The sequence below is a fragment of the Rattus norvegicus genome, chromosome 2, assembly GCF_021556685.1.
Source record: "Rattus norvegicus strain SHRSP/BbbUtx chromosome 2, alternate assembly SHRSP_T2T, whole genome shotgun sequence".
NCBI classification, from domain to species: domain Eukaryota; kingdom Metazoa; phylum Chordata; class Mammalia; order Rodentia; family Muridae; genus Rattus; species Rattus norvegicus.
Window position 1 is genome coordinate 151,168,972 of NC_141535.1, and position 25,939 is coordinate 151,194,910.

Here is a 25,939-nt window from a genome sequence, read left to right on the forward strand (position 1 = left end):
ACAGATTTGCCAGGAGCATTTGTGGTAAGAAGACACTGAGCCCCATCCCCTAGATCCTGATGCGGGCTCAGATCTTGAGAACTGGCCTCACTAAGGAGATCCCTAGCAATGCTGATGCTGGTGCACTGTGTGTAAGTGAAGGCTTAGAGTCCCCCTGTGAGAGGCAAACAGAAATGTGAGCTGTCATATGCTTTAGGGTTGAGTATAAGTGGATAGAGAGGAGTGTTCCAAATGGAGAAAAAAAGGGTATATTCAAAATCAACAACATGGTGGCTTGAGGTAAATTAAAGTGAGTGTCACTAGATTACATATTCTTCAGTATGAGGAGACAAATTGAGCCTGTGAAAAAAGAGAGCTTTGGAGTCCCTGTGACTGCCACAAAGACTTGAAACAAGGACCTGGTGAGCCCCTATATTGCAATCCTCTCAGATTTACCTCCTGCCACCTTGGCTAGTGGTAGAAAGAGATACAGGCATCTACACATGACAGATACACAATGGGTGCCTGTGTGCAGAGTGTAGAAGAGGCTTAATTGGCTAATCACATAGGTGACCAGCTGACCAGTTAACAAACTCTCGACTTGGAAAACACAGGCAGCACCGAACTTTCTGAGCCAGACTCAGGATTCAATCACCTGAGCATCTGAAACTGTCTCTCCTCATTACTTCATCCCAGCAGAGCAGGGTAAATCTACAGAGCAATTTTTATCTACTGAAAAACAATTACAGCTGGGTGGGAGAGAAAGCCACACAAGCTTCAGAAATTTCCTGAGAGACCGGCCACATGGAATCCAGACAGATTTAATCACCCCTGGTACAGCTGGTCCTTAACTGGGGAGCTTAATCTCATTGTTCCTTTAGAGAAAGAACAATCTGAGCAGGCTTTTGAACGTGAGAATCAAGGCCCCTTAGTCCCAAAGAGAGTTCAATATTTCACAAAAAGACAGTAAAGAAATGCAAAAGGAATACTACAAAACTTCAAGTGCATTTAAAATGTTTACAGCCTATAAATCTACCTCCCCTCCTTCTTTGTCAATTTATACACACACACACACACACACACACACACATATAAATTGTGCTCACTGTTGACTTACAGATGAGCATGGGGGAGAGGTTATCTACTGGAATATGGGCAGCTTATCAAGGGTTATACCACTGAGGAAAATGATGCACTCTCCTAGGCAACCATTAACTGCCCATGGTCTCTTAGTGAGGTATGTACTTCATGAACTCCCACCCATTGCATAATAAAACTATGACAGGCTTGATTCTTATGCAGATAAGTAACCACAGCCTCAGTGTGTTATAAATGTAATGTCTATGTCCTGTCCAGAAAACATTGTTTAACAACACTCTTCCACACTTTGGCTCTTAAATATTTTCACCACCACCCCATAGATTAGCCTGGTGGTGAGTGCTATAGATATCCTTTTAGTCTTGAACCCTGGGTATGCATGATATACCTGTTTCTGTTGTGGCTGAGCACAACATAGATACTTATTCTCTACACTTTGACCAGTTGTGAGTCTCTGAATTAACTGCCACCTACTGCAAAAAGAGGACATTTTTAATGAAGACATGAGACCTGAGTATAAACATATTTTAGAAGGGAGTTTGAGACCATAGCAAAACAACAGTAATTGGTTTTCTTTTAGGGCCTGTGACTTTTCCAGTCACATGCGTTCCCTTAACCAGGTTTATAGTACCAGCCGTAATTCCCTTCTGCAAATAGACCTCAAATCCAATCTGAAAGCAGTTGCTTAGTCCCATCTTAATCATACACTATTGCACCAGTAGACATACTGCACTTGAGTGACATAATCCTCTAAGGGAGACATCATGTCCTTCAGTAGAGTTAAAGTTAAGGGGGCAGAAAGTCACAAATGCAGCTGTTAGAGTATGGGGGGAAAGGAGTCTAATGTTGAGTCTGAAACTGAGAAATTTTGCAGGCAAGTGGTGGCATCTGGTCTGGTTGATTATAGGATAGAAATTTCAGCAAAGGAAGAAATTTTTTCCTTTTTTGATGATAAGACAAAATTAGAGTTACCAAAGTACATAGTGATGTTAAAGGGGGGCTCAGTGAGCAAACTGAGGGGATTTCAGCAGAATCAGAAAGTGAGCTAAGCAATGGGGTGAAGAGAGGGAAGCTAAAAGCACTGAGGTCATTGCCCACCACCCCCCCAAGCTGGGCCAGTGTTTATCACCAGCTGGGGTTCTTAATGGATGTTTTCCCAGAGGAGACAGTGAGCGCCCTCAGCATAAGCATAGAAAACTCTGAGAAGAAAGGATCTAGTCAGGAATATGGAGAAGTTTCAGGTAGCAGGGAATGCAGGAAGTGGGTCTAACTAGCCCCTCACTGGTTCCATCCTGCTCACTAGAGGTCCTGAACCCTGAGTAATGCTGATAAGTTCATTCATGCATTTGACCTCAATGAGATCCCAAGACTTAAAGGACTGGACACTAGCCTTCTTCACTTCTCTAATGTCCCATCAAAGATCTCTACTTCCTTAACCTGGGTGGTGTAACTTGAAAGAGAATGGCCCCCATAGGCTCATATGTTTGACTACTTGATCCCCAGTTGGTGGAAATGTTTGAGAAAGATTAGAAAATTTGTCCTTAATAAGTTGAAGGTGATGCACCACTGAGAGTGGGCTTTAAGGTTCCAAAAGACTTCTGCCATTTTCAATGTGCCCCTTCTCTGTCTAATTCATGGATCAAGCTCTCAGCTCTCAGCTATTCCTGATGCCATATTTTTATCCACCACCATAGACACTAACCCTCTGAAACATAAGCCCAAACTAAACATGTTCGTTTATAAGTTGCCTTTATCTTGGGATCCTGTCACAACAATAGGAACATATCTAAGACAGAAGGGAAGCAGAATGCAGCTCTGCCAGGCTGAAAGGGCCTGAGATGAATAGAAAATAACCATAGGCATTTTGACTTATACTACAGTGGCTGCATGGCCTTACATACAAGCTAGGCTTGCTTGTGAGGGCCCCACCCCCTGCCCATTTTCATATCCTGGCATTCCAACTCTGAATCCATGCACAAGCTTCCTCCAGATCCACTGAATCAGGGTGTACAAGCAATACAGAGCTAATGCTAGAGCCTGTATTTTCTTTTTCCTAGGCTAGAGATGGAATTTACAGCTTCAACAATGCTAATCAAGTGCTTTACTGCTGGGCTGTGTCCTCAGCCTGTGTTTTATTTTTGTTTCTTTTGTGCTTGCCAGATTTCATTTTTAACCTGAAACTTCTAGTTGTCTTGTGGAATTGGTTAGTACCCTTCACCAATTAGTTGCCCTTTCATCTGATTCTTGGTGACAAGTGTGCTTGCTTGCCTGTTGTTGCAGTTTATGCTTGATGTGGCCCCATGAATGATTCTGAACACTGAATCATAAGATGAGGCCTTGATAGTCTCTTGACTTGGACACTAAGTTGTTGTACTTAAGTAGACACTGCAGTTCTACTTTCCACTCTTGGCCAGCGGTTATCACACCAGGTTTCCTTGAATGACCAAGATGAGCAGAACAGCCTGCCTATGATAGATGTAAAGCCTGAGTGAAAGCAGGCAAACAAAGAAGCAAAAACCTTAGTGGTCCCAAGGCCCTGGTGTGGGAGTATGTTAGAAGGAGCACCTAGCTTAAGACAGGTAAATAGCTGTCTTCTGGGGATTTATACCTGTCTGAATTGGCATAAGGTAGGTATCTAGGGGTCCCTAGATAATCTTTTTGGTGCCTTCCAATATGAACTGGCTTGTTTCTTCAGGCAGATGTTTAGCTGCCAGTGAGACTCTGTAAAGAGCCACTCTTTAGGTGATACCTTCTCAGACTCTTCCGTTGGGTGCATAGTTAAACTCTCAGGTGCAGATACACTCACAGAGAGAGCAGCTATAGGCAGGGAGTGAACAGTCAGCACCTTTCAAGACTCACCTCATTAAAGGTAGCCGGAATACGTATTTGTAGCTTTTCAACATTGCTTTGCACTTCAATTTTTTAAAGAAAATGTAACTTCTGTATCAAGGCAGAGCTGTTCAGCACAATAACTTGGTCCATGTCAGTCTACTGCAAGGGTGAACAGATACTCTGTCCAGCCTCAAACTATTGCAGTTTGACACTGAACATTCCATATTGTTAAAATCCTCAGTCTTGGGAAAATTTGGATAGTCACCCTGCAAGCCCCCCTATTTCTTTTCAATAATGTCACTGTGAATCTAACCTCCCCATATCCCACCATGATTGGCAAAGTTAGATCTCAGCTCTTTCTGTATGCCCTGGCTCAAATAAAAACAAATAGGCCCCCAACAGCTTCTGTGCTACAGAAAGCAGTTTACGGATTTCAACATGCTAGCCAAAAAGAAAAAAAAATCTATTCTTAGCTCAATTCTGTTGCCAGCTCAATAGGCATCGGTAGAGATGGGGGTTCCAGCAGAGTTGTGCCACCCCTGAGTTGGTTTTAAACCTCACAGCTCTGCCACTTGATGGCATCCAGGTTTCCAGGCACTGGCAGCAAAGCCACAGTCTGTCACCCCCGGGGGGCTGCTTTGAAATTTTCTGTTCTGACAACTAGACAAGATGTCTTCTGAAGGGTGTTTAATACTTGGGTGGTTTGCTTTCAGGATAGACAAGTCCCAGAGCAAATTTGCTTCAGGAAACATTACATGTTAGAGACGGCTCTGTGTCCTGTGGGAAGAGTCTGCTTAAAGGGCTGTCAAGTTAGACACTTTTTGTCCTGACTTTAGCTGAAAGTGGAGAATGAAGGACTTATGGAATCTTCTTGGGGAAATGGTAGAAACCCTGAATTTGCTTTGGCCCTGTCTGATGCATGGAGCCAAAAAGAAGACACCTTTGGGGTGAGCTCCTTGCCTCCATGCCCTTCCCTCTGCAGCCTCTGGACAAAAAAGAGCTTCAGACTCAATAGCCTCTAACCTCCCATCAGGTCTTAAAATATTCTAGGTCTCAAGCTAAAGGTATTCTAGAAACAATTAGCTATTGAAGCAATGCACAGAAGAAAAACAGAGCGCAAAAGTTTTAAATTTGTACTCTAAGTAAGTTTGGGGAGGAAAAGAAAGAGTATGGTGTCCAACAGAATCAGTGGAAGGGAGTGGGGTTGGAAGGGAGAGAGAGAGAGAGGAAGGTAAATCTGGAGGCAGAGCCCTGGGTGCCAGGAATACAGCGTGGAAAATGTCAGGTTTCTTGTTTTACCTATTTACTTTGGCACAGCAACCATAGCACCAGAAATTCTTTCTCTTCCTTTATTTAGATTAAAGTTGAGTTCTCAGAAAACTTCTACTATATGAACACTGCCTGGGAAGGAGATAGCAGATGTTTTCCCAAGCAGGATTTATTCTCCTGGCAGGAGAGCTTAGCACCTGAGGGAGGAGCGGCCCCCAACCTTCAAGAGACTGGAAAGGAATAGGTTTTCCTTACCTCAGGGGAAAGGGAAAGATGGGAGAATGCCTAAAGGGGATTGCTTCTACCTCACAGCTTTAAGCAGCCTTCTCAGTAGTTTAGTATTAGTAAATGTGTGCAAGTAGAATTCCCTTAATAGTGCTCATTTTTACAAGAACCTGGTTTTTCTGTCAAGGTCAATCAACCACTAATGGCCTTCAGGGCTACACCTTGGGCTTTGAGACAGGCATCAATTTTGAGCTATATGGCTCAAGGAAGTTCAGAGATAAAATGACAGTAAATGTGCCTCTTGTGATTCTAATGATCTGTCTAGCTCTAATGATCTACTCCACAACACTGACTGCTCTATATTCCTGTCCAATTCTCTAAGACGCATGATTCAAAATTAGTCATGGCATCTTATGTGAAGGAAATAAAAATAACAACAAACCATGATAAAATAAACTTCATAGAAAAATACTTAGATTAGACCAGAATATTACATTTTAAATATAAGTAGCAATGTATACTTTGAAAACTATTTGGTAAGTTAGATCCCTTCTGTTTTTCATTCTAATAATCAATGATTCCTCTATGACTAACCCAGTATGTCAGTAAAATTAAAGGAGCAGTCTGAATTTTGTTTTATTTTGCAAATTGAATGTTCATGTTCTCCATGTAGTTTTTCTGCTTTCAAAATAGTGAATTAATTCTTTAGACCCCTTTAAAAAATATCCCCAGTCTTACTTCTTTCAATCAATGGGTAATCCAAATAGTTCATTCATCTGATCTCAAATTAGAACTAATTTATACATTAGGCATAGGGCATTGGGTGGAGTCACCTCACTCCTCAGTAAATCTACCAAATCATTTCCTGAGGCCAGATCCTCTTAGACACTCTCACCAGGTAATGGCAGCTATGTCCCATCTTAGAACAAATGGAAGATGTCCCAAGAGAAAAATGTTTGAGAATAAAAGGGTCAACTCCTCTTCTGTGCCAAGTCTTACTCATTGTTGACCTTAGAGAATTTGAATTGGACTTTTATTTTACAGGAGTTCTGATAAACTCCATGGAACTACAGACTTTCTTCCTCAAAACAATCATTGTATGTGTTGTAGGATATTGGCTGAACAAGACAGGTGTGGCCAGAGATGATTGGTATGAGGCTGAGGACCTGAAAAGGAGCAATGTAAATGGGTACAGAAACATCCCAGGCCCAATATTAGAACACAGCCATGCCAGAAAAAAAGAAGCACAGAAAGTAAGGCCTTCTATCGGTATTTAATCCTTTCTTGTGGTTGCTAGGAATTGAACTCAGGGCCTCTGGAAGTGTCCTTAAGCACTGAGCCATCTCTCCAACCTTGTACATTCTTTAAGAGGAATCAAGAGTCGGATTCTAGATCCTCGGAAAGATTCACAGCTGGGAAAGAGCTAGGAGCCCCATAGTGAGGACAGAGAACAATTACTAAGACCACCCTCCTTCTCCACATATCATCTTAGAGACACTAATGATGTTCCAAAGCCGTGCATCCCAGCCTTCTGCAACCTTGCACTGACTCTCTTCAATTTGCTTCCTCGAAAAATTCTAACATGGTCCTTTTGAAGGCTGTACCTCTGTGTTGCAAGTGTGAATTGCATGTGATAAGGAAAGTGTAAATCAAGGTGAAGTTTGGAACGCTGTTTGAGCAAGTAGTCATGGAAATAATGATGCCCATCTCCACTCTTCCTTATAGAAAACCCCAGAACACATACCACCTGCCTCACATCCTCTGGCAGCTCATCCATTGTTCAAAAGACCACCCTCCCCCCACCAGCCTCTGCTCACCAGCTGCTTACAATTCCTCCGGCAAGCACACAAGAGTGGAAGGCTTCTGTGTTGTTTAGACATCAGCCTGTGGCTTTGTCAAGTCTGTCTTTTCATATCAGGGCATGGAATGACTAAAAAATCCAATTCTCCTAGCCCCATGGAGTTGGAAGCACTTGCAGGTGAGAAAACCCAGGCTTGTCTCCTGGAAAAGTTCTAGTAGCTTCCCTACCCATTCCACTGAAGCCTATAGCTTCATAACTACATGTGTAGTAAGCTGATTGTGAAGGGACATGATTCTCCAGACCACCGGAAAGCTGGGGCTCAGACATCCCTCCATCTCGTACTGCTCATCCCATCTTTGTAGATTCTCCTTATTCCCTACTCACGTAGCTCAAAGGGGCTCTTCATTTTCCCTTTGCCTAAATGATGCCAAATGTTATCATCTTAGTCAAATGCAGCCACACAGAATGGGGACAGTCTGTCCTCTGAAAGTCTTCCTCCCTGCAGAGCTTTCTGCTCACACCAGCTCCAGAACTCCTCACCAGGTCACAACCTTGGCTCCTTTTGCTTACGGGACTGTCCTGCCCTCAGCAAGAGTCAACTAGAGAAACAAGCAGGACTCCCCACCACACCACCACCCCTTTCTTTGCTTTGTGCTCTTCAGACCGCAAGACCCCTTCCCAGATCCCATGTACAGGAAAGGGGTTATTCACAGCTGTGATTCTCAAAGTGTGCCCCTGGTTTGCAGTGTTCGGTTATCTGGGAACCCGTAGAAAAGACAAAACCCCAAGCCCCAACCTAGACCCAGTGGTTTTGAAAAAAAGCCTCACTTAGGATCCAGAATTCTGCATTCAGGAAGCCTGCCACTGATTCTGATCATTTCCAAGATCTGATTATTAACATTGCTAATAGTTGCCTAGGCAATACTGATGTGTTTGATCTGGGTTGCTCCTGTTGAGAAATAATTATTCTATGCCAGGCGTTGGAAAGCTGCATGTAGGCAGTCATCCAAAAATGGCCCACCATCTATCTGATTTTGTTAAGTATTACTGGAACATAGCCACACCCAGTAATTTACATATCTATGGCTGATTTCTTGCAACCTAGAACAGATCTGAACAGTTTCCACAGTGAGGATATGTCCTAAAAAACTGAAAATCTGGCTAGAAAAGGTTCTGGGATAACTACTCTATATAAGCATACCGTAACTGCAATAAACCACATGATACCTTGCAAATGGAATTTAAGGAAAGTCATCCATAATGACCCGGTGGGGAACTTGGAATACTTTTCCGACCCCCCCAAAAAAAGTCTTTAGGATCACTTTCCCTTTCTATAAAGAGAATACAAAGGCACCTAGTTCTCCAAGCCTGTAAGCACATCCTTGGTATCAGTGGTAGCTGGTAAGGGCTAATGTAGCTGTTCCCTGGGCCCACTCAGGTCTGAGGGCCACACAGGTGACAGGAATCCGAGGTGCCTAAGAAGCAAGGATAGGCAGGAGCGCTGAGCTGTCAGCTGTTTTCCAGCAGTGTGCGTTTGTTGTTTTGAGAAATAGTATCGTAGGGAGGGAAGCAGATTCATTTGTAAGGTATTCATGAATCTCCTAGACCAACATGTTTTCCAATTGAAAGGGTTTGGGATTAATAGTGCATTTGATTGGGTTAGACCCCAAGGAGAATGTTTGAACTTAGCAGCCAGGAAATTCCACTTTTCATTGCTACCTCTCCCTAAAGTGACTGAATATGCCTTCTTCTTCCTCCCCAGCTTGAGCCTTTCTATAAGAAGAGCAATCTAAATGTCAGAAGCTGTGTAGCTGAGACACCTGCTTCAGTGCCTGACATTCACCAAAGGTCTTTTTTTACCTTGAACACAATATATCTCCCCCTTTCTTAAATACAGAAAATGGGGCTCACTCCTCTGAGAGCAAGTGTTGACTATCAAGAAGGGGCTGAGTACAGCCTCTGGTGTGTCTATTCCAGACAGAAATCTACCTCTGTTATTCTCTGTTGAAGGGGTTGAGTGTAAGTTTCTGAGGCTCAGCCCTTCAGGACTGGCTTCCTCATCTGTACAGTAAGGAACACACCATATCCAGATCAGGCGCACCAAAATCTGATCAGGGGCTGGAGAGATGGCTCTGTGGTTAAGAGCACTGACTGCTCTTCCAGAGGTCCTGAGTTCAATTCCCAGCAACCACATGGTGGCTCACAACCATCTGTAATGGGATCTGACGCTCTCTTCTCGTATGTCTGAAGACAGCTACAGTGTACTCATACATGTAAGATGAATAAATAATTCTTTTTAAAAAAATCTAATCAGTAAGTTCCTGATATGGGTTAGGATTTTCATTCAACATCATCGTCGACTCTCCATTGGCTGAAGTACTTTTCTTTCATGTTTTCAGATTCTTCTGTTTTATGGCTTCAAAAAACTTAGAATTCAGAAAAGAGAGGCTCCCTAGGAGGGGAAATTGAGATGCTTTAAGAGTCTTCCCCAATTCAAGGAAATGTTTCATTTATTTGTCATTGCTGAGTAACTGTCCTCAAAACTGCATCTTCTTAAGCTGTGCGTTTCTACAAAATGTGACAGGAGGACTTGCCACAGGGGATTTCATCATGTCCTGTTCACAAGGGAAGGGACCCTACATTTAAAGATGATTCTAACAGGAGTCCAGACTTGCCACAGACACTGAATGGGCAAGCTATTTTTTACTCTAGAATTCCTTGAAAGTAAAGTAGCCCAAACAGCATTCACCCTTTCCAAGAGATGATAGTACATGGGAAATGAGAGCAAGCATCAAAAGAAACTTTATGGTTTGTAAATCCCTGATATCTTACAGGTCATTAAAATAATTCTGTTTTTAAAAAGAAGTCTTATGATCACTAGATGTAAAACCACATTTTGAAGTGCTTTGTGATTGAGAGATGGTCTCACTATTTTCAAAGAAGTTGGGTCAGTTAGATTAATGAAAAGAAGGGCAATGGTCTTGACGTGTAATATGAATCCCTCAAGCACGGCCCACTCATATACACCTCTTCAGAAAGAATTCCCTGTAGTGTGAAACCTGGCCAGCAGGCTCTGTGTTCAGCCCAGTGAACAGGCCTAGGCCATATTATTCCTTTTAGCCTGGTCCTGTCTCATCCACGCTGTCCCTTTCCAGAGCTTGGAAAGTGCTCTGTCCATACGACTAAGTTCTCCAGCAGGCTGTTGCCATGCCCACCCCGTGCTGAGGTTACCTTTCTCTCTAGAACCCAGTTGAGTCACCATGTGAAGGAAAATACCACACAATCTTAGTTTAGAATTATCAGATAACACAATTGCTGGGCACAGAACCTAGCATCCTAATTTTGTAAACTAATCTATGTTACAAATCCTTGAGTGGCAGATCCTGGTGGATCTCAGACCCGACATTCTCTAGCTTCCCACATTCTGTCTGCTTTCCTTGCTCCAGATGTCCAAAAGGGCCATTCCTGTCTCCTGCCTCCCTCTTCCTCTTTCTGACCCAGAAGTCCCGCCTACTCTCACAGTGATTGGTTTCCTGTAATCTTTATTTATTAGGGGAAAATCCTACCACAATTCTCTATCTACCTTTTAAAGTCATCTTTCCCTCTCAATACTCTTCAGCCCCATTCTGTTTTATCGCTTGAAATGAAAGTCATGTGCTACCTAACATTTGGGCATTTCCTTAGAAATGCATTGTTAGGTATGCTTATTGTATAAGCATCAGAGTTTTTATACAAACCAAACTAGATGATGTCATGATGTTCTATACTTTATGGTACCAACATTGTATATATGGTCCATCATTGACCACAATGCCATCATACAGCATGCCTGTCTATCATACTACATGTCTGTACAAGGTATGTTTACTTGGTTTCTTGCTTATTGTTGCTTTCTCTAACCAAAATGAAAATGTCTTCTTTTTTGTTCTTGTCATTGCTGGGTCTTCAGGAGCTAGAGTAGCATCTGAGAAGCAGTCTTATAGTTGGATAAATGGACAAAATCTCCCCAAGAACAGTTTTTAAAATCCTGCTTATAATATGTTCCCTTATATGCCAGGCATGGGGAGGCGTGCCTCTAGTGGAAGCATGTGGGAAGACAGGCAGGGGAGAATTCTATGGGCTCAATACAGCCAGTCTCTGTATAGCCTGTTCTATATAGAGTTCCAGTAACTAAGGCTACATAATGATACCCTCTCTCAAAACACCGAAAGAAAGAAAGAAAGAAAGAAAGAAAGAAAGAAAGAAAGAAAGAAAGAAAGAAAGGAAGAAAGAAAGAAAGAAATTTGTGTCCTACTGCAAAACAAGTATTTCAGCCCAAACTGATTCAATAAGTCACTTGTTTTAGAAAGACTTCTGCACTTAATTTTATGGTTTAATTAGCTCATTTCTTTTTTTTTCTTTATTAACTTGAGTATTTCTTATTTACATTTCAATTGTTATTCCCTTTCCCGGTTTCTGGGCCAACATCCCCCTAACCCCTCCCCCTCCCCTTGTATGGGTGTTCCCCTCCCCATCCTCCCCCCATTACCGCCCTCCCCCCAACAATCACGTTCACTGGGGGTTCAGTCTTAGCAGGACCAAGGGCTTCCCCTTCCACTGGTGCTCTTACTAGGATATTCATTGCTACCTATGAGGATGGAGCCCAGGGTCAGTTCATGTATAGTCTTTGGGTAGTGAATTAGCTCATTTCTGATCGATATACCTTTCTCTATATAGCTTTACTATGAACGCTCAACTAGTCCATCTGTGAATGTAGTCGCATGTACTGATATAAATTTGGAGGTGTCATTATCTTATTAGGGAAGTCCCTGTATTCCTAGATGGAGGACCAGTAAGATGGCTGAATGGTTAAAGCCCCGCGATGCCAAACTTGATGACCTGAGTTTGATCCTAGGTTCCACATGGCAGAGAGAGCTATCTTCTGTATATGTACACAGACATGCGTACATGTGCACGTGCATGCACACATACACACACACACACACACATACGTTTTGAAAAGAGAAAATATTCCTAAATTGCTAACTTTAAAAAATTTATGTTTGAGCATAGACTTCAGCTATTAATACAGTCATAGAATATTCCCCCTTGTTATCTAATATAAAAGCATCCCGACATTCCTGACAGAAATCTAATGCAGTCATGATACATTAACCTTCTCATTTTTTGTTAGACCTAACTTTTAATATGTTGCTTTTCACCTTGGCATCTGTTTTCATAAATGGCATTGGCAGCAAATTTCTTTTCTCACAATGTCCTTGTCTAATATAATTATTGAGCTGTGTTGAGAAAAAAAAAATACCCTGAGAATGCTTCCTCTTTCTGTTTCTGGAGGTTTGCACCAGCCAGGTGTGAGTTCTCCATCCAGCACTTGATAGAATTCACGGCTGAACCCACCTAAGCCTGGGCTTCTCCTGTGCTTCTGTGAGAACTAAGAGAAGCCACAACCCATATTGAACTGATTCGGAAACTTCAGAGAATTCATATCTTGTCTGAAGTCCTGTCTAGGCTCAGAATTCATATCTTGTCTGAAGTCCTGTCTAGGCTGAGTGTACATTCAATTTTATCTCACTTCTGCAATTCAGCTACCCAGAGTCCCACACTAGCTGTAGGGAGTTAATACAGACTACGGCCACCATCCCAAACTCAGATTTTATAACATTAGCCTTTCAGGGATGGCAAAAGCGCTATTCAACTCATTGCTTACCCTCTGAGCATCAGAACCACCCTTTGCCTTACTGACAGATAAGCATTCCAAGCCTAAGCTCTCTGCTCTGGCTTCCAGCTTCTCCCAGATCTTGATTCTGATTCTTGACTGAGCAGTTATCCTTCTCAAGGCTTCAGACTGATGCACTTTTATCATCTCCACGTTCTAAACCTAGTTGGATTGCTCAGACACCATTACCAAGCAGCAGTAACACACAGCAAAACACAGGCCTTACAACAGAGATAGAAGCTGGATTCTGGACACAGAAACAGGCAGAGCTGATTCTGTCTGTGAGCATGATTATTGGTTTGTATTTTAGTCTGGACTCTGACCGAGGGGCAGAAGTTCAACAGCAAAGAGAAGGAATGAACATTATAACAGCAAGAACAAAAGGGGAATGTAGACATGGTGTAAGCAGTGTGGCTAGTGAGGCAGGAAGCCACGTAACAGAAGACAAGGCTCCCAGACCTCCATTTGTCAAGTGACTCAGCTTTCTAAGCTTCTGCCATTTCATGGGAAATAGTGGTAATATTTTCTACCTCTAAAGACATCTTAGTTAAAGGAGATGTTGTCTTTTATGTGAATAAGACAACCTCTGTACATGAAAGCCATAGATAAGTAAAACAAAGACGTCATGATACAGGTAAAGGGGGTGGTAAAGAGGAGGGAGCACAAATTTTTATTTATTTTTTTTTTCAGAGCTGGGGACCGAACTCAGGGCCTTGCGCTTCCTAGGCAAGCTCTCTACCACTGAGCTAAATCCCCAACCCCGGGAGCACAAATTTTGTTCTCATTTATTTTAGCTGTTTATGTTAAAATATGTTTTTAAAACAGATACTGCTAGGCCTATTCAGAATTGGAAAGAATGAAAAGATATGAAGAAATGCCCCTCAAAACAGAGTCTCCAGACTAAGCCACACCACATGGAATTATGAAGTCTGTATACAGACTCCAAGGAGACTTACCCAGAGGCCAAGGTGAAATTAAGTAATAAGACATTACTTTCTGGCTGTCCTGAAGGTTTTATCCGCTAAGTCCATCCCATGCCTCTATCTCCCTGACACCCTTTGCTAGTCTTAGCTTCTTCTCTTGGGATGCCCTTTACCCTCCTTGATGACTGCTCACTTTTTGCTAGCTCTCCATTCTCCTGTGAGGCCTTCTACTAGCCCTACCCTCGCCACTTCTCTGTACTCCTTAGCATTTCCTTCTCCCCTGCTCAGCACTTTCCAGCTCTTATTTCAGTCTATCCGACTTTTCAATCCATGGAACAGTCTTTCTCAATATGCGCGTATTCCTCTATGGTGGGGCAGAGGACACGTCATCTCAATGAATGCTTGTGACTAGATTGCAATAGCCGTGGGTAACAGTGGTAAGGTCTTATCTACCCTCCCCCCAACACACACACACACACACACACACACACACACACACACACACACACACACACACACACACGCCCCGTTTCTTCTTACTAAGGAGGATTGAAGAGTTTTCAAAATAAGTAGCAAGATCTAGTTAAGAACCTTGTGATTAAATGTTCATCTGCACAAATTAAAAATGGTTGCCACGGCAGCACTTGGAAGACATGGAAGGCAGAGGTGTTTCTTATTCTTACACCTTCTTTTCTCCAGCTGAAGAGGTTCTATGGCTTAGGGTGAGAACACCTAACTACAAATCAGATGGCCAGAGTGTAAGACTGACTCTAGACTCCTCAGTCTCTACTCTGTCACATCAATAGACCTTGGAAGCATTAGTGAGACACCCATGGGACAACAACCCACCCTGCCCACTTCAAATAGGAGAATGAATATGGTAGGTTTTAAGGGGACAGTGCTATACAAATACACAATTTTTAAAAGATAAAATTTGGCTTACACTAGGAAAGAAACAAAGTAGAAATAAACTTTCTATTTTTATTAACTTTACTACCTCTCTGAGAATCTGGTAGAAGCAAGCTAAATGTCACCGAGGAAGCTAGAATAAGACATGTTGTTTTTGCCATGTACTAAAATGGGCCACTAAGAGTGCAGTCTATTTTCAAAGGTGGGTTCCGGAACTGGCAGAGGAAGTTGAGTAAAGATGAGAACAAAAAGCCCTGGAGGAGTGTCTGCTGGAAGATAATCACACCGTGTTGATTCTGGGTGGAGGAGAGGAGAGTAGGGACCTTCTTCTCAGATGGTGTATGCAAGGGCAGCAGTGCCTCCACGGCCATGTGTTGACTTCCTATTTATCTGAACATGCGGAAGACAGCCTCTGGGGCTGAGGGGGAGAGAAAAGGAACGTCTCCAGCCAAAGCACGTGGAAAGGTTGAGCAGATTGCCTTCTGTGGATGACGTTAATCTGTTCATCTCCATGCTGTCTCCTAAAGCCCCTCCCAAGCATTCCACCTCTACCACAGATTCTGAAATCTGTGCTTGTTTCTGGTTACTAGCTTTATTCTGCTCTCACATCCAAGAAAGAATGAAGTGAGAGGTAGTAATTAGATGCCAATCATCCACTGCTATTGAAAGTAACTCATTGTAGACATAGAAATATTCCTAAATAGCCAAGAACAGTGATTTGTGGGCCGCTTTAAAGGCAACTTCTCATTAGTTCCTTGTCATTCTGTTTCATATAACACTCAGATACAGGTGGAACCTTCCTAAAGTCATTTCCTGAAACTCCTTTGTTCACAGTGTTGGACTAATGGACTTGCATGCTTTAGTCCCATGTGTATTGTGATTATATGCTCAACAAACACAGACCAGTGTTCATTTATCAAGATATGTCTTATTTATCCTTCTATATATTTAATAAATTTTCATCCATACTGGAACTTGCAGTTCCAGCAAAATCATTCTCTATTATTTGGCAAGACTATTCGTGTGAATGAATTATTCTTGAAGTGGGTATTGCAATTTCTGGGGTGTGTGTGTGTGTGTGTGTGTGTGTGTGTGTGTGTGTGTGTGTGTGTTTTCTTCGCTAAAAATAACAGTAGGTTTTAGATTTATAATAAACATTCTCAAAGCATCATTTTCATGTTAGAAAGGTTACTTTCCCAGTTGTACACGTGTGTTCTGAAAATATATGCAGAATGAACACATGAACATAAACTGACTGGCATCTGACTGCAGAGACATCATTGCCTCAAACACTCAGGAAAGAAGGGAAGGCAGTCCCTAAGACTCCGATTCAGACTATTACTGGCTCTGCCAGTCTTGTTCCTGGTTCCATCTTTAACTATCAGGGCCTCAGGGAAAGGCTTGGGTCAGCCAAGCCCTCAGCACTGATTACTGGCTTGCTTTCCATGACTTGCTTAGCATGCTTTCCTTTACCATTAAGAACCACCTGTCGGGGTTGGGGATTTAGCTCAGTGGTAGAGCACTTGCCTAGCAAGCACAAGGCCCTGGGTTCGGTCCCCAGCTCCGAAAAAAAGAAAAAAAAAAAAAAAGAACCACCTGTCCAGGAGTTGTACCACATTGGAGGGCTGGACCCTCCAACACCAATCAATAGAATGCCCCACACGGATATACCAGGCCAGTCTAGTGGTAGCAACCCCTCTATTGAAGGTTCCGGTTCCCAGATGACATTAGTGTAGCTAGATGACAGAAACTCATCAACACAATGCCCAATCATAACTTACCACTACTAGTCAGACAAACTAGTGACTATTTCAGCCTATTTATTTCTGCACCCTTCATTCGATAAGACCAAAGAACATGCTAGAAAACTGGCAAATTCACAATTTAATAAAGTATACAGCCCCTACTACTTCAAGTTTTCTGGGCTAGCCTTATCTGTTTTGGTATATATTAACATTTCTAGTGACAATTATTTTAAAAGTGACATTGGACAGCAAATAGCAAGCAACATTGAGAATAGAAGGTCTCAGAGTGGTGGTGATTCTATATTAGCTCTGGTATCTAAATAATCAGTTACTTCAGCTCAGATTTCTATCATCTTAATTAGGAAAGGCAACGTAATAGCACAACTAAACACATATAGTAAGACTCATAAAACATTTGGGATGGTTTGACTGATGATTCCTATTTGATTATGTTTACTAAAATATATTGACTTGTACATGAGAAGTAGTAATCACCACTGTACCTCAAGGCAAGAGAACTAATACACGCTGGCTCTCAGACCAGTACTGTGTAATCAGAGAGAGGTGTCCTTTCTATTTTTTGGTTTTTTTTTCTTTTTTAGCTATTTTATTAATCTACATATCAAATGTCATCCTACTTCCCAATCTCCCCTCTACAACACCCCCATCCTATTCCCCCTCCCCTTTGCCTCTAAGAGGGTGCTCCCACCCACCCAGTCCTGCCTCACCCCTCTAGCATCCCCCTACACTGATACCAGATAAGACAATCCTCTGCTACATGTTTATCTGGAGCCATGGACCCATCCATGTATACTCTTTGGTTGGTGGTTTAGTCCCTGGGAGCTCTGGGGGGAGGGGGATCCAGTTAGTTGATATTTTTGTTCTTCCTATGGGGCTGCAAACCCTTCCGCTCCTTCAGTCCTTCCAAAACTCTTCCATTGGGTTCCCAGGCTCAGTTCAATGGTTGGTTGTGAGTATCTGCATCTGTATTAGTCAGGTGCTGGCAGAGCCTCTCAGAGGACAGCCATACTAGGCTCCTGTCTGCAAGCACTTCTTGGAATCATCAATAGTGTCCAGGTTTTGGTGTCTGTAAATGGGAGACAGGTAGCCTTTCACAAAGTATTGAAGAACAATGTGTTGTACAAAGTAGGGTGGGTGGAATCCTCACTGACACTTACTAGCTACGAAATCCAAATCCATTACTAAAACTGTCTCAATATCCACCTCTAATAAGGCAAAGAAGCTATCAACTCACAGTTGTTCTTTACTGGGAGTAAATGAGGTGGTGAGTGTAAAGAATTTGGCCCGAGAACTCTGTAAAGAATGTACCCATTAACGAGCTAAATATTTAGTGTGCAGACCTAAGTCTGCTGATGTCACAAAAGTCTTTATTTTCAGCCTATACTAATGAAAGAAAGGCTTCAGAGATAGCACCTGAGAAGTTAAGCAACCTTTCTGAAGTGGAATTACCTTCTCATGCTGTTAGCATAGTATCTGCCTCCTATGGAGCTAAAATGGGATGACTCTTGACAGCTGACACAAAGATTCCTGATGTCCTCATTTTTCTTCTGGGAAGACATTAAAACACCCTTTGCTCTGGTGCATTAATAACCTTGCCTGCTTAAGAATGATGGTTACAACCCCCAAAGACCCTTCTCCTACAATGTGAGATGGAGACTATTCTCCTTCCTTCTGTGTGTTCTTTTCTTGTATCTGTCCCCATCCTTGGGTATCCTTACTGTACTCTTACATAAGGACCTGGGCAGGGGGTAGATGGCAGGAGATAGATCAATGAGTGCTTGTAATATGTGTATTTTCAGCCTTTTCACTAGAAGCCCTTTGGGGAAAACAAGAAGAATGTTGGTGCATGGTGTGCTTGTTGTACAGTAGATGCAGTAGTCGAAGTCCTTTGATTTTGTACCTTAATTAGAAAAACAAAGCATGTTTTGAGAAGCATTTTTAAAAAATAACTCATCTATTATGCTCATATTTTATTAATTTTAAAAATCCTCAAAAGGTAGAAATATTTTGAAGAAGAGATTTAAAATACAAATGTGTGTGCTTCAGGCATTTTCTTCTTGCAATACCATGGGCATATTTTGGCAACTATACCCTAGAACTGAGCAACAGTACTGAGCAGAGTACTGCTTCAGGACTGAGTGCTCATGCTGGCCATTCAGGATCCAGGTATAGTCTTTTCATTGCCTCCCCTGGCCATAGTCTCTTGCTACCATGTTTCCTTGTCAATGCCTCCTCATTCATTCACATCAACTCTATACGTAACTGGGGGAATTTGTAGCTGAGTAGACTTACTTAGCTTACACTAATGCTTTACAGGATTATTTTCCTAATTGTAAAATTTCTATCAGCCTTAATTTCCCCCTTTTACTAATAAATACATGCAGCACCCCAAGGTTATTTGTTGCCAATGACTCTACAGTCAGTATGGGTTCTGGTCACCCTTGAGTATGGCATCTGGAATGGTTACACACACACACACACACACACACACACACACACACACCTAGAAAACATAAGAGTAAATTCTTTGCAGAAACAATTCCATCTTTTGTTTCTGGGAACAGATGACAGTGTAAGAAAGAGGTGTTTGCCACAGCTGGAATGTGTGTGACTGAAGAGTTTGGATCATGTGAAGTTCCCTAAGAAAAGATGTTTTCTTCAGAGAGTTTCCATTCCTCCTATAAAGACAAAATATAGACTAGAGAAAGGAAATGGCAGTGCAAACATCTGTCATTGACAGGAAATGGCAAAGTTACTTCCAAAAAGACTTGTGTGGTGTTGTGACAATTTTGGAATTTGGATTTCTTTTAAAAACACAGAAATAGTATAAGAATATTTGCCTTTTAATCCCAGGTATGGGATGTGGGCTGCTTCAGAGACTCCACAGCAGCTGAATGTGTTTCAGGCACACGATTTTGCCTGCTGCTGATTGTTTCTGTGATTGTATGGTTTTGAAATTCTGGGAACTTTTCAGAAGGATATAAATGCTAGGGTCCTGAGAAGCATGGTGCATTGTTGGTGGGTTGTTGGTTGTTGGTTGTTGATTGGTTGTTGGTTGTTGGTTGTTGATTGGTTGTGGGTTGTTGGTTATTGATTGGTTGTTGGTTGTTGGTTGCTGTTGGTCACGGTTTATTAATTAGTCATGTGCAAAAAAAGAAACAAAAAAGAAGAAATTAGGTATCAGACAGGGAAGATTAAACTTGCCCCACTGAACTCAATGCTCCTAACCAGCAGGAGGTAGTCTAACAATAACATTGCCCTAACTCCTGAATTTATTCCGGGATCTCTATTCTTTTTTTCTCTCTCTTATCTAGGGTTAGGAGGTTGGAAAGGTAGAAAAGGGGTGGGAAAGAGTAGAAGAAAGAATTCACAAAGTAGCAAAAGACTGGTTACAACATGGTTTGCCCAAGCCTGACAACACAGCCCATGAGACCAGAAAAGCTGAGGTGAAAGGCCCAACTTGTTTAAGAAGTGAAAGCTCATAGTGAACTGGGTGTGTGCCCTCCCCAAAAAAAACCAGCCTTCCAATGTTGCCAGAAGCTGTTTGAATCAAATCTGTCTAGTACAAACAGAACACAAAATAAAATTTAACAGGTTTTTCTCTCTGGTACAATTTTCCATCACAAAAAAAAAAAAAAAAAAAAAAAAAAAAGGTAGAAAAAAGCCATCTGCAATCCACCATCACAGAAGTTCTGCCAAATAATCATTGCCTTCCCAACACACCCCTTCCTCCAGGTCTGTCACCTGCACCATTGTTATACTACCCACCTGACCCCTCAGGGGCAGCAGATGCTTCTTGGCCACCCTCCTCATTAGGGACTCTGTGTTAGTCATGGTTTTTAAACACCTCAGAGTGGTGGTGAATCCATAATTAATTCTTTCATGGTTCCCAAATGAGAGCTGCTCATTTGCTTTTAATGCCTCCAGGGAAAGAAGATGAACTATCTGTCAGTGATAATTCAAAGAGAAAGAAGGATTGCAGACGCTGGACATTCGTGCTAAAAATGTCTGAATTCCTGAGGAATTCCTTTATTGGCCAAGCATACAGGCAGTGTTTTGGGAGCCCAGTGAAGCTCAGCAGTCTGTAGAAATCACAGCCTCTATATCCAGGCCCCATAGAAAGTCCCTGTCAATCGAAGGCAGTACTTTAGACCCCAATACTTTTTTTTATTGCAGCTACTGCAATTACCTCCTAATTGAACTCTCTCCCTCCAATAGCAGCCTCCTCCACTCCATCCTCCACACTGCTGTCAGTATCTTTCTAAAATGCAAATTGGATGACATTTCATCCTGCCTTAATACTCTGATAGCTCTTTATCACCTACAGGTTACATTTCAAATTAAACACGATGTTCAAGCTGCCTCTCTCCAGCCTCATTCCCTCTTTGCAGCTTTTCTCCAGGATCCAGAGCTGTCCTCAGACCCACTGACCATCTGTGCCTTCCTGTTCAGTTGTGGCTCTTATCATACCCCACTTCTTCCCGTGGTGAATCTCTCAGCTCACATCTGTCCTTCTGAGAAGACTGTATTCAGCACCATAAGAGCTCCCCACCCACAGCTCTGCTCCTCCTCTCCTTAGCTGTATCTCCTTCACCTGTCACAGAGTGAGCCTTATCTTCCTTTATTTTCTTCATTGCCCACAGAAGCCAACTAGTGAGTCCCATACCCTATTCAGTACATCCTTGCTGAGGACGGCCCACAGTGCCCTACACAGTGCCCTAGCAAGGGTCATTCTTATTTACAGGTAACCCAACCCCAGGTTTCCAGATGGGAAGACCTCTCAGCTATCATTTTACTTATAGTATAAACATCTTAAATCAAATCAGAGTGCTTCCAGTAAATAAGTAAAAAACAAAAATCCTCAAGGTGAAATAGAATATAGACGAATGTAATTCAGAAACAGCCTTCTGTTGCTACCTTTCATTTCCTAGCCTGTGTATCTCTCACTTTGGTGTCTATGGATATTTGTTTTGTCTTAAGCAATTTGTACTAGAAAACCATGAGTCCTGGGCGAGCCAGCTGAAGACTCATCAGAGGCTCTACAATTGAGGCTCCATGCTAGCTCTACCCTTTGTTATTGAAAATGTACTTAATGAATTGCTGAATTGGGTTTTGATTGTTTTCTTCCTGTTTCTGTAGAAAGGCAAGGAAACTCAAGCTAAGGATACCTTAGAGATTCGAAGCTTATCTGTGTCAAAATAAGGCTGCTTTGATCCATCACCAGTGACCAAGTTCATTCAGTTAGTCCCCAGGAAGCCACCTTGTGGGTCTCAGTCTGGATTTCCACTCTGTGTGTCTGATGATTAGAATTTATATTCCCTACAACTAATTCTTTGCCACCCAAAGATTTTCACCATCCAGTGGAATTTGAACTTCTTTTTCAGAAAGGCAGCAAAGACATAAAAAGAATTTTCTCCAAAATAAACCAAATTCAATTTAAAAACCATGTTTCTCTCTAAATTTGTTTTAAAAAAGAAAAAAAAAAGAGTAAAGGTGGAGAGAGAAGAAATGAGTCCTTTGTAGGATTTCATTAATAAAAAAAGCAAAGACTCTCCATAGACGTCCAGCTTTATTGTCTACATCTTAGGAAACTGTTTGGAAAAGCAAGTTGTGTTTTTTTAAGAAAAAAAAAAACGAGAAAATGTAGTACTGAAGATGGGAACATGCAAAAAGGGCAATAATCATAATGTTTCATAAACCCTTGAGACTAAAATTAAATACTAAGGCATCCAGTGTCTCTAAATAGAGTAGTACATTTACATGTTTGTCACAGACTATATTCTTCTATCCATGTAGAGAAAAGAAATAGATCTCTCCCCAAACTTCATACAACCTCTCTTCATAAAACCACATTTAGCCAACTGCATCTTCATTGAAAATATTTTATTAGGAAACAATATCATTGTCATCAAGCTTCCCAGAGTCAACTAAATAAACACCTGTCATTTTAATAATGGGTTCCAGTTATATTTTTAATCTCTTTGCAGATCTGATGAGGAGCTGATATCTATTTATTCAAAATATGGCTTTGCTTAACTGGTAAATATTGGAACTCTGGGCTTTCCTTATGAGAAAAATCAGTAGAGACTACTGTAATCTATTAGCTTGCCTTTGGCAATAGCTGTGGAAATGTCCTAAAGAAAAGCTAATTCCATATAGTGTTAGAGATATATTAGCTAATTAATATAATATTAGCTTATATTATGCCACAGAGAGACAAGCCACAGCCCAAACGACCAAAAAAAAAAAATTCTTTTCTGTTTGTTTTTCAGCTTCTCTATTATGACAGCATAACTAGATATATTATTTCAGGAAGTAATTTAATATGAATACTAGAATAGGGTTTGATGTCTGTTGATGACCATTGAACAATTTGCACAGATTCACCTTGTTCCAGCCCTGAGAATGTAAGTGTGAAGGGATGGGAAAGGCATTTTTCCCTTATAACTGATCATATATTTCCCTAAAATGTCCTTTCTTGCTTATGGAAGATGAAGAGACTTTTTAAAATATCCCATTCAATGTTAATTCTATCTCATTTTACTTTAAACAGTCAAATTATTCATCTGGGATCTATCTTGTCTGTTTTTCTTCCAAAAATGGCATCAGAGGATGCAAGAAAGGGTAGCAATCTCTCAGACTGGGAAAGGATTAGGATTGCCTGTGGTGTTGCCCTGCTAGCCAAGCCCTGAAGGTGTGAAGCATCTATCCAGGGTTTAGAATTTTCTTGGGAATCCTGAGGCTCAAAAAATAACCTCTCAGTGTGAGGCTCCCACACATCTATCTGATGATCTCTCATTCTCCCATCCCTTCTGGAGTTATAACCAGACTGGGCAAGTCAGCGATAATCAGAAAAGAGGGATCCCAGAGATTCTTGGCTTCCTTTTCTCTTCCTACCTTCTTCAGAAGGGAAATGCTTTATTTCCAATGAGAGACTCATAGACACATAGCTATTTAATGAATTAAAGTAGGATGACCACGTTATCTAATATCCAGTATAGAACACTTGAGTGTGTAAAAGGTAAGATAGACTTCAACAATGATATGAGTCAACCCTGAGAAAGTCTCTAAGTAGATGGAGCCTAAATCCCACTTCCAGGTTTAAGGTTCTTTGCCCAGTGATTATAATGACTCTTTCTTAATATCATTGTCCATCTGTTGTAGCAAAACATCACTCATAAACCTTTGTGTATACTAGAGTTTGTTATTGGAGGTTGAGCCTATGACTTTATATGTTACTAGGCAAATGTTCTACTTGCTATGGAACCTATATGTTCAACCCTTTTATTATGCTTTATTTTTGAAACAGGACCTAAATTCTCCTAACTAGACCTAAACTTGCAATTGAAAACCTTTTAAATCAGCCTTCTAAGTACCCGGAATCATAAGCCTGCACCACCAGGCCCAGCAAAAAAAGGAAATTGTGTGTGTGTGTGTGTGTGTGTGTGTGTGTGTGTGTGTGTGTATCTGTCTGTCTCTATATCTATGTATCTGTGTGTATGCATGTGTGTGATGGGGGGGGGAGAAAGGAGGAAGAGAAAGAGTAAGGGGGAGAGGGAGAAGAGATCTAAGAATTTAGAAACATTAGTAAACATTGGTTAAAATCAGTACTGAGCTATCCCAACATCTACTTTTATGTTGTATCCACAGAAAGACACACAAGGCAGAAGCCTCAGTAGGAGAGTTTGGTATGTCATGTATTTGCTAAAAATCACCTGTTGGGTTGGATTTTTGGTGCTTTTGAGTGTGGATGTTGTTCTCCCTAGTAGTTAGATCCATTCAGTATTGACTCAGGGAAACAGTATATCCATTCATGTCTGGATACATATTGAAGTCAAGAAATGCATCTGCATGTATGGAAACTTCAGGTTTGTCTATGAAATTGTGGAGGAAATGCCTGGCTTCTGAGCACTGTCTGCCCAGATGAAAGTATGATGTCTTAACTTAGTTGAGAGACATATCATTTTGCTATGAGGAGCCCATCAAAGATATCAACTCAGACGTAGTTTATAGCCAATAGAAAGTCTTTATTCCAGCTGGCTGGAGTCATATTCAGGTAGTCAGGACCCACGTGTAGCACCAAGTATTCAGGGTAAGGGGTTTTTAAAGGGCAAAACCCACATCCTTTGATCTCAGCAGCTGCAAGGTGGGGTTTTGTGCAAGCAAGAAGTTTAACAGAAGCTATGAAAAACAATTAGCTGGGACATATTGACCTTGAATTCCTAGAATAGAGTTGGGTAATTTTCCACAAGATTCTTCATCAAAGAGATCAAATTCTAGTTAAATCTGAAATAGCCTCAGTAAGAATATAAGACAGAGGAACTCATGCCCTGTCTTGCCCTGTCACAATTTGTTTATCTATCCATGATTCATCTATAGCATGCATTATTATAGTTAAGAAAAACAAAGATAGCAATCAAAACTGGAGCCAAGCACAATGCTAGATATGCACACTAGTCCTATGGGTTACAAAATTGTCTCAAAGCCTTTAAAAAACATCTTGAAAGTTATACAAGTTAATACCTGTTAAATAATACATAACAATACGGATCTTTAGATGCTTACTGCATAATGGGCAGTAGTTTTCTTGAAGTAAGCTTTTGACAGGAACAAGTTTTAAGTTGGTAACTTTATTATTAAAAACTAAGGTATGTGTTTATAGATGTAGAAAAGAAGACTTAGTGAGAATAAGTGATGTGTCCACAAATAGGTGGCTGTTGTTTAATTCTTTCAAGTACTAAAAAAAATTCACTCTTTTTATTACATTAGCCCACTTCTTAAGGGCTTCATCATTAGGAGTCTCTAGACTATGTTATGTAATGTGATGTCAGGTCCAATTCCTTGAATCCCAAATGTCAGTTCATATATCAAAAAATGACAGTCTAGGTTCAATTAAAACTGGACTATAGAAGGATTTCTGATGATTAGATAACAACCAGCATTCCTCAGAAGCCAATGAAACCAAAAGGTAGAAAAGAAGAGACATATGGCTTTCCACTGACAGATACCTGTGGCAGCTATCAGCATATCAAAGTCCTGCTAGCCCCCGGGTACCTTGTGTCCTAATTCACACCATTTACTACACATTTCAAAGGTCCATACTAGTCTACTGGCCTTTCTCACATCCTCAGGCTTCACTCATCTGAGATGTTCCTTTGTTCTCTACATAATGGCAAGGATTCAGGGATTCAGTCACTGCTCCGCTATCATTCTGCCTCCACTATTTCTCCACAGTTCTTCCTCCTCTTACAGATAGCCTTGGCCATGTGCAGCCTGCTGACCATCCCCAGTCCACTTCCTTTTTCTCTCTGCTCTGCAGTCTTCCAGATGCCTCCAGATATTTTCTCTGTTATTCACAGTAAACACTTAACTCCTTAATCATGGCCTGGCCATTATGTCAGGTCATTACTGCAACCATTCA

The 25,939-nt window shown here is 41.4% G+C and overlaps 1 protein-coding gene across 4 annotated transcripts in view; it reads left to right on the plus strand.

The window, feature by feature from the left end:
- Positions 1-25,939, plus strand: part of Kcnab1 (potassium voltage-gated channel subfamily A regulatory beta subunit 1) — a 456,882-nt gene that overhangs the window by 291,194 nt on the left and 139,749 nt on the right. The gene's annotated exons all lie outside the window — the stretch shown is intronic.